Genomic DNA, 13,593 nt, shown 5'->3' with positions numbered 1-13,593 from the left:
TCTTCTTCCAGGATATGAAATCAAGGCCCAGGCAAAAAAAAATCATTTCAGTATTCTTCAGACATTATTTGCACAATTACAGTATTCTCTGTAAATCGCCTGCAAATGCATGAACAATTTATCAGACTTCCCAAGTAGATTAGTGCTTTTATTTGGGATCTTATAATATCATACGGCTTACATCTTCATGCAATCTGAATTCACTTGAGGAGAATGCCAGACCATCAGTTTCAGCTGGACCACAGATTTTACTTTACTGTATCTTGGTCAGAAAAGTTGCAGATCCAACTAAACACATTGATCTGTCTGTCCAAATGGACTCCAGAAAGAAATGGCAAAGTATGAAAATGTATTAATTTTGTAGAGTGTATGTTTTTAGTTGGAACTCCTTCTCCAGCCATCTGGCACTTGTTTTTTGGCTAGTTTCTTGAAATACAGTCCTGCAGCATTTGCGTCACTGTCACTGTTGACTCCTCAGACAGCTCTATGATTGGATTTTATTCTTATTTCCAACCTGAAACCACCTAAAAATAACAACCTCAAACAAACCATTTTAAAGCGTTATGATCCCCCCCCCCTACATTCACATATTTATGCTATCTGATCCTCTTTGCTGTGCTCTACTGCACTGGAATCCAGCTTGGAAACAAACATTAAGCAAGCTATCTCTGGGGATCAGGTCTCGACTAGGGGGTTGCACTTCCTTCACCAATTTCATTAGACCTTCCCTGCCTGGTAAATCCATTCATCATGGACCAGACAGGCATTTTCGAGTGAAATGTGGTTACTCTCTGATATGTCTCCTTTGGGTCGTACCCTCCTGAACCTTCATTATCATAAATGCCAAGCAGGAGAGAAAGCACCGCAGGTTTCATTAACTTTCCGATTTCCTCATAATGCACATGGATGTTAACATTATGCAATCTTTTTGTTTTCATAGCCACCCTTTTAAACACATTTCTTTTGGAATATTATTGTGATGTAAGCCTTTAAATGGAGGCACTTGGATGAAATCTGCAAGGCGCACTGAGCTTAAACAGACAGACAGTCTGAGGCATGGACCTTGAGTGAACTTTAGGAAGAAGCCAAGACAAACTCTTCAGATTGCCTCCATCCTTCATAATGCTGTGAGTCTGAAGCGTAGAGCAGTGTCTGCCAAAAGAATCCTCATTTACTGATCATCATCTCCATGACTAATGATGACAGAAATGTATCATGGTTGAGGTACCATGATGTTAACTCCCAATTTATCCCAAAAAGTAATGTACTAAATACAAAAGGTATAACTCATGAAAAAGTGTTATAGCTGATATTCTGCCAAATGCACACTTGAGACGTGTGTGCATTACTGTAGTGGGAAAAGTCTTATTAATTCCTCTCTGTTCATCTTGCTCTGACATGGTAGAAATTCCCATTAGGCTCCCAAGAGTGTGCATTAACCGGTTTTCCACTGCTGCTTCCTTACAGCCTAAAACACCCTGCTGTGGGAAGGGAAAGGTGTCCTTGTAGCACACAGTCCACTGAAAAGGTAATTACTGGAGGAAGGCTTCAGCTGCTCCTCTCCCTCTGGGATACAGACTGAATTCTTTATTCTTTACTGTTCTCTGTAATGTGACTTCAGGCTTTTACTATTAGAGCTACTGTGATTTGATTATGATATTGTGATATGCTGAATTGAAACAAAACATTAACAGATTCTTTGTTTGTTTTGGAGAAAATGTAATATTTATTGACCTCGGAAGCTGGCAAACACATCTGAATATGAATTTTAAATATTTTAATTACATACTGTATAGGTCACATTATATGTCAAATAATATTGCATTTTTTTTGTTGTGTTTCTAATATATTATTATTATTTTTAATGTATTAAAACTATTAAAATATATTTGCATTTAATAACATATCATTCCAAATGATATGGTTACATAGCTATGGTTTTGAGATTAAAATATATATATATATAAGCCCTGAATATACACTTCTCAATCATGCAAATCTTAAAAATACAGAATGCATGCAAATTGGACAAAGGTAAAGCACAGGAGATTCGCATGGAAACACAGCGGCTATTAAGAGTGGCAACATAAACGCAGTCGTCTGCCGTGCTTGTGCACATGGAGTGAATATTAAAGTCGTGTAAAGTCAAAATGGAATATAGGAATTAGAAATAATTAGGTACATTTTTACTGTATGTTCTGAAACAGCTAAAGTCAGCATCTAACTGGCTGTAATTAACCTGTAATTTTTACCTTTATGTTTATTTTATGTAAATTTTATTCCTATCGCAAGAGATATATCAACCCTTTGTGGAAAAAAAATCATATTCAAAACTTTTGTCTGCTTCCACGCTCTATAGACAATGTGCTTCACTGAGGAAAAGCACATTTCATTCATTAAACACACACATTTCTCTGCTTTTATCACAATCTGAACAGTGATCAGCAGTGTATTTAACACACAGCCAATGAGATGGAAACATGAGGGGATCAGCCCTCCCAATTTGTTATGCCTCCGTAATTGAAGGCGTGCATATTTTAAGACTGCTCAAGGCAGAAAAACAGGTGTTACTAAATGACAAATTCCCTCGTGATGAACATGTCAGCATCCTCTGCCAATAAAATTAGACATGCCATTGTATGATTAATGCTTTCGTAAACTTGCATTCATATGAGATGAAGGGTAAAAAAAAAAAATCTTAAATATCCATACATCCATTGTCTATACCCGCTTTATTCCTAATTAGGGTCACAGGGATCTGCTGGAGCCTATCCCAGCACACATTAGGCAAAAGGCAGGGGTACACCCTAGATAGGTCGCCAGTCCATCGCAGGGCCACATATAGACAGACACACAGACAATTTAGAATTATCAAACAACCTAATGTACATGTTTTTGGACTGTGGGAGGAAACCAGAGTAGCCCCACGCAGGCACGGGGAGAACATGCAAACTCCACACAGAAAGGCCCCTGCCTGTTCAAACCCAGGTTTCAAACCCAGGACCTTCTTGCTGTGAGGCAACAGTGCTAACCACTAAGCCACCGTGCTGCCCCAATCTTAAATATATAATGTCTAAATAATAGTTTTCAATTTAGAATTAATAAAAACATATAACCAATAAATTCAACTGAACAATTATGCCATATTAAAAAGCCTCACATTAAACAAGCAAATCAGCTGTACAACTCAACAACAATCAGGTAACTTCCTGTGTTTCACTATTTTTTTTTTGACCCAATTGAGATTTGTTTTAGGATGCAAGCCACTAATCAAAGCCTTGCTAATCAGAAACCACTAATCTACAGCAATTTAATTAGGATTTGACTAAATAATCCTGATTTTTCCTCTCTCCTGGGAGTCTAAAAGAGTCTTAGCTAGAATTCACAACACATAAGCGAGCACATGTGTACGTGACTCAGTTCTGCTCCGGAAATTGAACAAACATTAATAAAGCTTCGTTTCTAATCAAGCTATCTGACTGATCAAATGTTCAATATTAACAGAACAAATAGGAGTTGATTCTGGAGAAGTTGGTTCAGATGTTGACTTCCCTGACTGAATCAGGGACTATTCTGTATTACGTTATTATAGTGTAATTACCATACAGCGATTACATCCTGAACAATAATAATCGACTGTAAGTATTAATCAAGTTCATACAAAAGAGTGGAACAGTGTGATGTAACAGGAAGTTGTTTCTTCTTCACACATACACACAAATTAAAGAACTATCTCAAGCTGCATTGGAAAAGCAATTTGGAGTTGCTCAAGTAGTATGAATTACATCGATAGAACTGATCAAAGTATTGCTTAAAATAGAACTTATATAAACTGAGACCGACGACGAAGAGACCGACAGCAGCCTGTTGAACTGAACGCTTTTTCTATAATATTTCAGATAAACGCGTTCTGACAGCATATTAATGAACTCTTTACCATGCCTAAAGTGTTTAAGATTACAATACTCTCTGTTCGTTTCGATTTGCAGATCCAAATATAATCGCTCTCTATCAGACTGGCTCTTTCTCTCATTTTTCTCTCCCGAGACAAACTCGGCTTTCCGGAAGAGACTTCAACTGCGAGCAAATGAGATATTAAAAGCTCTCCCCAGCAGAATGAGAATGAGACAGACAGAGTGAGTCACATTTCGAATGCATTGCACCCATCGCTCATGATCTTTCCAACCAAATTTGTCTGGAAGTAAATGTGATGCAGCTGCACGTTACAGATAGAAATTCTGGAGTTAGGCGTAGAAGGTTGACAGCTGCACTTTGCGGTGGCCGAAAGTCCTTAAATAACACTTAACAATTTCTCTGAGGCTAAGTCTGTCAGAAACTCTGATATAGCACGTCATTATCTGAGCACTTAATTACAGCTAATGAGGCGTGAACAGAACCTTGTTATTGCTCACCAATCTGACTGTCCCACTGGATACAAGTAATACTGCTGCTATGGAAAATCTGTAGGGATGTGTCTGTGTGTGTGTGTGTGTGTGTGTGTGTGAGAGAGAGAGAGAGAGAGACAGAGAGATAGAGAGAGAGAGATAGATAGATAGATAGATAGATAGATAGATAGAGAGAGAGAGAGAGAGAGAGAGAGAGAGAGAGAGAGAGAGCAACGGCAGTAGGGACGATTAGAAAAAAAACTGAATTGAATTGAACTGTGCAAGGTCACTGAGCGCACTATAGGGTCAGGAGTGTAAGGGCTATCTGGTTACACATCATGCTCCACACAGGCACCAGACTTGTGCGTATGATCTCAGCCTATGCTCCGTAAAACCCTGCAACAGCTGTCAACACAACATAATGAACCTGAATAACTAGCTTTGTAACAATCGGCTCTGAGCCTGCTCTGTGCTTTGCTTCTCTGTTTGCTCCGTTACCCCAAAACTGAAAATTACTATCACACCAAAACAACATAACACCAGCAAGCTGAGCATCATCACAGTGTGCCAGATGTTCATGCTCTAACATTAAAGCAGATGGGGTGAAGAAGTTACTCACCGTATGGCAGCAGTAGCAGTGGTTGTGTTTCCCCAGCCAAGGCAGTGAAATCTCTGGTGCTGCTTTCAACACTGCCACACACCTGCTAGTAGCTCTGTGCTCATCCTCCCTTCACTACACCCCCTCCCCTCTCTCCTTTCCTCCACTCCATTGCTAGCTCCTCCTCTCACTTCCCTCCCTCCCTCTTTTTCCTCTCTCTCTCTCTCTCCCCCAGAGTGCCGCTGAGAGACTGAGCACTGCCCGTCTAAGCTGTTTGATGCAGCCGTACTTTGCATTTAATTATGCCCTGCCATAATTAAACACATCTACCTATCAGCGACTGTTGCTTAGGTAACTAGAATCAGTAATGAAAATAAAACTCTCCCCGAAACGTCTTTCTTTTAATATACATGTCCATCTTTCAAAGTCTCTAATGGCTACATCTGTTTATATCTACTACATTTTCTCCTGTAAGGTTTAAGCCGTCCTCTTAGGATGAACAGGAAACCATGGAAACAATGCTGTTTACTAGATTACCTCACAAATATAGTACTGTAACAATTTTGTTCAAGTGAACACCGACTGTACTATCTATTATAAACAGACCATAATCTCGTATGTGTGTTTATCTGCAGCACGGGTTAGAGCAGCTTGCTCCTTTAACCTGCAGAGTTCAAACGCATCTCACCTGCGTAGAAACAAATGGAAGCTTAGGTCAATAAGCTACACAAAGAGATTTTTTTGGCTTGCAAATTGCGCCCTGCCCAGCAGTGAGCTCTGAGTATGGAAAAAGCACATGCACCCCTTCCTGACCTTTTCAAGGCAAAACAAGCCATAGCAATCAATATGCAGTGCATGGGAGCGAGGTCGAGCCGGATATGCTACATTCATACCGATATCACAGGATTAATGAGCAATCCCCAAACAAAGTAAGAGGCATGTTGTAATCACTGTAATCCCCGATCTTAATACCAGGTCGTGGATGTTCTACATTCATATTTATTCTCATTCAGAAATGAATGCTAAAAGGGCTCCTGAAAACCCCGACAGAAAATCAATTGCTCTCTTGCCGTGTGATCACAAGTTAGAATCCCAGCATTGCCGAGGCCTTATATGAACAGAGGTAATTGCCCCCTGCTCTCTGGGTGATTAGAAGGGGATTCCTCTCTTCTCTGTCAGTTGGAGTTGTCTGTGAGGTCACATATACAGAGTTCACTTCTACTCCAAGTGTGTTCAGCTGATCCCTGTTGCATGAGCTTGGGATTGCAAAGCTGCATGTATCACAGTTAGCGTGTGTCAGCCCTCACTCTCTTACAGCTGCAATAGGTGCCAGTGCTCATCACATCCCAGCTGAAGCACATCAGCAATATTTTTTTAGATGAGCCCATTGCTGGTTCTTTGTCAGTCCTGGGACTTAAACTGACAACCTTCAGATAAGAAGACAAGAACCAGAGAATGCAATACAGAACCTGAGCTAACAATGCCTTAATAAAATCAACTTTTATTTGATTAAATTAAACAAAAACAAAAGCTGTTTAAATCTTCCATTCATATTTTTTGCCTGGCATCTCTGTACCTATAATAAGAGATCAAATAAGAGAAGAATAAATCAGTGGCCCAGGCATCTAGACCCTAACCCTAACCCTAACCCTAACCCTAGGCTATTAGTTTTTTGCTGTAACTACAGAACCTATACTTCCACATTCAACTAGCTGCTTCACCACACACAACAGCTAAGGGGTGATCTGACTAATGACTAATGAATTGTTTCTACTAGATGACCATGTGATGTGATCTTTTCACATCTCAGGAACATGCAGCTATGTGGAAACTAGAAAAACTGCGCAAAATGTGAACTATAAAGCTGATGTATTCCTGCTATACTTAAGAGTCACCTCTCAAATATATAAGGATAAAATAAATAATACTGTATGTGTCACATATAGACAGAACACCGCAGCTCAAGACAGAAACACTGGTTTATAACTTTCTGTTTTTTGTTGAGGTTTAGATAGGAAATGTATCCAGAATGGATAAGGACTTACAGTCGTCCCCTTTCCCAGAGGATAAATTTATTCCTCTGTTAGTGTGTACTAATGTACCTTAATTAGATACCTAGCTTATCATATTGTATTATGTCACAAAAGCTTACGCTGTATAGCCTTGTCAAACTAATGAACTAGCTAATAAATTATTCACTTGGACTCTATTGCTTAATCTAAGAAAATATCCTGGCTGCATGCATTTGACTCATAAGTGTAATAAGTAATTGGTGTTTAAATTGCATATTAAAAAATTAAGTGCTGTGCAAATAAATGTATATAAATAGCTCAGCATTTTGTAAATTATTAGGCAATAATTCTGACTGTGAATGGTGCTTAAATGAGTTAAAGAAAATAGGTTAAAATGCTGCCTGCACTTGCATTTGCATTTAGGACTTTTATGCTATATACAGAGAAATCCTGAAGGTGTAGTTTCCTGCCACTTCCCTTCTCTTTCAGGTACCACAGCTTCCGTGTTGGTGGTTTGACTAAAATGTGTGTAAAAAATTACATGGCAGGTCGATAATATATTTGATCAGTGTGGAATCACATTAGAATTTGGTTGGGAAATCTCTTTACACGTTTACTTAAGAAATATTGCCGGATCTAGGAAAAGCTGCTTAAAGAAAGTGAAAAACATTCACCAGGTTTCTGTGTTGTGGTCACCAGGACACAGCTTAAAAAACTCAGTAAAGTAAGAACGTTTTGGAAATATTTTGTTGTGAGGGGAAAAAAGAGTACAGCACCAATTTGAGTTTTAAGTGCTAGCACAAGGACCCTCGCTCAGGAAACGTGAAAAGGTGATGAGTTTTCAGTAATGTCCTCCTTAATAACAAACCAGCTATTCAAAATCACTTCAGCTTTCTAGCCTTCAAATGATCATAATGGCCACTCCAACTGCTTCCACCAGGCTCTTAAAGCCACACTCAGGGAAAATGTGCGAGTGTCATCTTTTTTACTGTCAAAAAGGACAGAATGTCTGATCTATCACATTGTGCACAATGCCAATGCCAACTTGCTCTAATGAAGGCCACAGAGCTAGAGAACAGCTTAGCAACTTTCAACAACTGAGAGTATTTAAAGAACTAGTGGCTAAGTGCACAGAAAAGCCTCAATGAAAAAGTTGCTTTATTTTTTCCCCTTACAAATGGACAATTTGTAGCAAGGACATGGCTACAAAAGCTAATGGCTAAGACCTTAGTCTAGATGACCAAATACAGCAGAAATGAAAACATCTCTCTAAGTGTTCCATTTGAATTAACTCTAAACTAGTTTGGGATTGATGGTTTAAATCTGCTCAGAACACTAGCATTAGGACTTCTTGAACTCCTTTATCTCTCTATCTCAGCTCAGTTGAGTGCTTCAAAACAATTTGAAGCACCTGATGTACACTACATGGCTAAACCTTTGTGGATACCTGACCTCTCCAGTCCAGATCTATTACCCGCCCTTGCTTTTATAATAACCTCCACTCTACTGGGAAAGGTTTTCCACTAAATTTTTGAAGTGCAGCTGTGGGAATTTTTCCCATTTTAGCCACAATGAGTCGGGGAACTGATGTCAAATGGGAAGGCCTAGGGTGCAGTCGGCATTCCAGATCATCCCAAAGGGCTGAGTGCAGGACATTTGAATTCTTTCACTCCAGCCTTGGAAAATCATGTCTTCATGGAGCTCCCTTGGTGCACAGTGGCATTGTCATGCTGAAAGTGAAGAGAAACTGTAATGCTACAGCATACCAACAGCCAACAGTTCAAGGAAGGGCCAAATTTGGGCCTGACAGAGCACAACTTATAGCCATATAGTGTATTAAAGGATCCTGACTGGCTCAGAATATATGAATAATGATATTATGTAAATATAAATCCCTGCTTTGTAGTCACACTTAAACAGAACCTCTTTCTACATGTCTTCAGATATTACCTTACCAGCCCCTAATGGTCTTGGAAAATCCACCTACTCCACCATCTCTTCCTAAAGTTAATGTCACATAGCTGCAAACGTTCAGTAATCATTTCAGCTCTAACCATTACATTGCCACTCCGGTTCCTGTTTAATATGCAGTGACAAGAGGAGAACTGCTCAAATGGCTCCAGCTGATCTCATCTCCTGTGTGTGGATATGGTAGTTTAGTGGATAAGGCGTTGACTACTGATTGGAAGGTTGTGAAATCCCAGGTCCACCAAGTTGCCACTGCTCGGCACCTGAGCAAGACCCTCAATTGCTCACTTGTATAAATTTTTTTTAAAATCTTTCTGGATAAGGGTGTCTGCCAAATGCCAGAAATGTAAATATGAGTTAGTTGTATAAACATATGGAGGAAAACTGTTACTACTTTTAACCTTAAGTCAGTGCTATTAGTCCCACTTCTTCTGGGAGGGGTTCAGGGACATATCCACCGGAGAGATTTTTTAGACTACACTGGTCAAATTGACACCATCCCTGACTAACTGGTGTTCAACTGGGTAAAAAGAGATGTTATTATTGACCATATATTTTTGTACTTTGTATTTTACTTTGTATGCGTCTGGAACGCACAATGAATGTGTGATCATGCACTGTGTGTAAATTGTGCTACATAAATGACCTTGAGCTGCCATAAGAGGATATTAACACACCCTGCACCTGTCTGGATAGTGTGTTAACTGGAAAAACATTATCCTGTCTATAGCTTCAACGCAAATTATTGGGCATTTGTTGGAGGGTATTGTTGCGTAGTGTTGTTCTACATGTGGAACAGTTGCACAGCAGATTACTTACTAAATTCTGTATTGCCTCTCTCTTCATCCCGAACCATCTCATATCACCCACTTGTTTCTGCTCTGGGTGGTGTTTTCAGAAACTGTGAGAAAACTCTATTGTGCAGCTTGCACACGTATCAAAGTATTTAAAAAAAAAATCTATTAACTTCTGAGCACTCAATACTATTCACAACTCACAAGTAAGTTGTCTCTATAGATAAAATCAAAAAGACCAGAAAAAAAAATACTGAGGACACAACCTTGATGTCCTGAATGGTCGCAACAGGCATGAGTACACAGCTGTCGAGAAGACTGAATTTCCACTGCAGGTTTGGTGACTGAGTCGCATACAAACAGCCAAGTATGCACTCAGTAAAGTAGTTACTGTATAGCAGCCAAATGCCAACACAGGAAAATCTGGAGCTGCATTTCTCTTTACATGTCTATTCATCACTTTCAAGTCAGCCTTAAAGCACCTGTCACTTCATCTATATAGTTTAATTAACTCAAAACTATTAGCTCTAGCTTCTTTTCTAAATTTAACATCAACTGGAAAGGAGAGAACAATGTTGGTATAAGGGATTGCTGAATTTCTTTCTTCATTCATTTTGTGCTGAGCAGGATTATATTTGGTACCAGTCTGAATTTGCCACAGAACGTGATTTCTTTCCTTTTCACTTAGTCTCTTTTAGAAGAAGAAGAAGCCTTTATTACCACCATACATAATTACAACACATATCCCAGCTGAGGAAGCTGGTGTCAGAGTGCAGGGGCAGCTATGATACAAAACTCCAACTGCAATTGCTCAACAGAAGCATCTTGGCAGTGTCAGGGCTTCAACCCCAACCTTCCAATCAACAACCCAAACCTTTAACCACCACTGCTCTCATAGAGAGGATATATTAGGTATTAAACTGATAAAAACAGATACTGCACTTGATCTTAGCCAAAAGGCAGAGAAGCGATTTGTTCCTGCATGTGAATGAAAACACTTTTTATATATAATATTCTTTACTTAACAATTAGACTGTATATAGATAATGATGTGAAGAACACATGTGAGAGCAGGCGGTTAGTTAAAAAGACATTAAACCTCATTGTAATCAATTTGATTAAGCCTGCCACTACATATGACCTGCCTTCACACATTGCAATAACATGCTCTGCTGGTTGGTATAGCTTTTTAAACTAGCTTTGCTAGATGTAGGAGAGGGGAATTAACAATGAATTGCACCCAGTCCTCAATCTTACCTTAATTTGCTGCTTCCATGAGCACAAAGTCGCTGGAGGTTAGCACAACACACCATGTACAGCTCATGAATTATAAACAACAAAGTTCTGATCTGATTTAAGAAGCGAAAACAAAAAAAATGAATGCTATTCTGCTAGGAACAAAAATGTGATCATCATAAATTCTTTCAGAACAAAAAATCTCTGGTCCTAGCCTACTAACTTATTATTTACTTACATACAAATATTTTTTGGATCAACATCACGTCTTGTGTGACTTCACTCAGTGGATAAAAAAGAATTACAGCCTCAATTCAATCCAGAAAGCAAGCGTAGCCTTTTTATATAATAGGAGAGTAGGCTCAAGCCAGAAGTGCTATTAAGCTTTATGGGATACTACAAATAGTTTTTTATCCCCAAAAAAAAAAAAAAAAAAGGAAATACATTTCATTCATGTTGTTAAAATCTGTGTAGGAACTTTATGTTGAGGTTGCAACCCGAATAAGAAAAGTGTTTATCCTGCTTAAAAAGCCCTGTGCAAAAATATGGAGGGAGCTTTGCTCTGTCATTCCTACACTCTTTTCTAACATTAGCTCTGTATGCTATCTGATACGCCTACACAGTTCTGATCAGGCAGAAAGTAGGACATTTTGTAACTTTTATTTGAAAGATCATCTTTGAGATACTGATACTATATATATATATATATCTAATTACATCTTAGGTATGGATGTACCTAAATGATTCATTTTTAGTATCAGAAAGAGTTTTTAAAACATTTGAAACTGTACTGCCCGAGGCTTTACCTGGTGTCAGTTCATTGGGACTAACCCAATGGCAGTACAGAGGGTTTTTGACAGACAGTTCAATGTACTGAATGCTTCCAAGTGCTCAGGTGCAGTCAGTCTGTTTGTATACTTAATTACCTCCAATTATTGATTTTCTGCAATGACCTTCTAGTAAAGTCTGTCCACTCTCTGGTCACACTGGCAATGCTCCTGAGATGCAGATTTAAGATCAGCAAGATGATGTGTTTGCGAAATGACGGTTTCAAAATTGACCAACAATTATTAGCCAATATTTAAAAAAAATTAAGCCTGGGATATATTATTTGGACTGCAAAAATGCACTTTCAACGAACAGACGATAGAACATATAAGCAATAAAAACACAAGCAAATAAATTTGGTCATGTGACCCAAATTGTGGCTGTCGGAAAGGCAATACATAGTATCAAGTTTTATTAAATACACATAGTATCAAGTTTTATTAAATCTTGGTATTAAAGAATTTTTTAGAAGTAAATGAGCACGGTATCAGACCGATATCGATGCAGTCCTAAGCGCAAATAATCAGATGTGTGCCAAATATTACAAGATGCTCTTACATAAAGGACAAAGACATGAACAACCAAAACATTCCCCTTCATTTTTCTCTTCAAAACCCAGTGCATTTCACTCTCAGCTTTGGCCTAATGAGCATGAGCAAGAAGTGAAGGCATGCAGAGAGACTTCCAGTGTGAGCCAGTCTAAACCAATACTTACTGCACGGTTGGAGCTCATCTCTCAGACCACCAGCTGTCAGAGACAGAACAAACCTAAATGACCCACACTAGTATTCAGAGAGAGAAGAAGGATACAGATAAGTAAAAATCGTCCCTAGCTGGGCTTCAAAATGATATGGCCTAAACTCTAACTTCTCCTCCCTCTGGGTACTTTAATATCTGTGGTTTTGAATAATCAAACTTAAGCCTGGATTATTCTTGCTTTTTATACTCGTCTGAAGTATTGCCCGTGCTCATCTTTAGAAGCGAATGCTATGCAACATCTCGTCTTTATGTGTAAGGTACACATTAGAATTTTAAAAACGTCCCATGAAGCCTTTAAAGCCAACTGAGATGACTGTCTTCTGCACCAGTTTTGTGGATTAGTAAACATATTTCATTGTAAAATTATAGCATCTTATCTGAGACGTAAATAATGACACCAATCACGATGATGGCAGAAAGAGACAGCGCTGTGTATCACATCACTGTGTATTAAACTGCCATCCATTTAATAGTTTTTGACTTATACCTAACAGAAAAGTTTTGGCTCTATGTCGCTTAATCTCCCTGATGTACATAAATTACGTAGGCTCGCATCATTTTCTTGTATATCATGCAGGCATTTTGTGTTGTCTCTCTTTAATCTTTTTCTAAGCTGCATCTAATCTGATTGTTCCGATCTGAACTGTGATCTGCTTCTTGAAGGTCGAACCTCCTGCTTACTAATCATACCACCACTTTCCCTATGACACCACACATTCATTATAAACCAGGAGACGGTGTGAGCTCTCTACCATAATTCTTCAGCCATGCTTTATGCCACTTTTAGCTGAATAAGCCCTTGTAGGATTTCAATAAAGAATGAACGTGAAAAGTGAAATCCTGAATAAGGCTGACTGACTATACATCACTTTCTTCTGCAGATTGTCACGACTGTATATTACTTTGATACCTTGCCCTGCCAGATGCCAAATATCACAGCCATTTCCACAAGCAGAAAGGTCAGCTGAACATATGACAGCATTAGTGTACAGAGGTCTGCTCTCTGGAATGTG

At 38.9% G+C, this 13,593-nt stretch overlaps 1 protein-coding gene and 1 non-coding gene across 18 annotated transcripts in view; both read right to left on the bottom strand.

Moving 5' to 3' along the window:
* rap1gapa (RAP1 GTPase activating protein a) overlaps window positions 1-13,593 on the bottom strand; it is a 117,347-nt gene that overhangs the window by 36,643 nt on the left and 67,111 nt on the right. For 2 of the 17 annotated variants that reach the window (XM_058409054.1, XM_058409056.1), the window contains exon 1: window positions 5,005-5,142. The exons of the other annotated variants lie outside the window; for them this stretch is intronic. The gene's annotated coding sequence lies outside the window, so the exon portion shown is untranslated. Of the gene's footprint in view, window positions 1-5,004; window positions 5,143-13,593 lie in introns of those variants that run through there. 17 annotated transcript variants of the gene reach the window in all.
* On the bottom strand, window positions 10,532-10,729 carry LOC131366482 (U2 spliceosomal RNA). Its single transcript, XR_009206826.1, has one exon. It is a non-coding gene; the product is annotated as a U2 spliceosomal RNA (small nuclear RNA).

The sequence above is a fragment of the Hemibagrus wyckioides genome, linkage group LG15 (assembly GCF_019097595.1).
Source record: "Hemibagrus wyckioides isolate EC202008001 linkage group LG15, SWU_Hwy_1.0, whole genome shotgun sequence".
Classification (NCBI taxonomy): domain Eukaryota; kingdom Metazoa; phylum Chordata; class Actinopteri; order Siluriformes; family Bagridae; genus Hemibagrus; species Hemibagrus wyckioides.
This window is presented reverse-complemented; position numbering and strand designations above follow the sequence as displayed.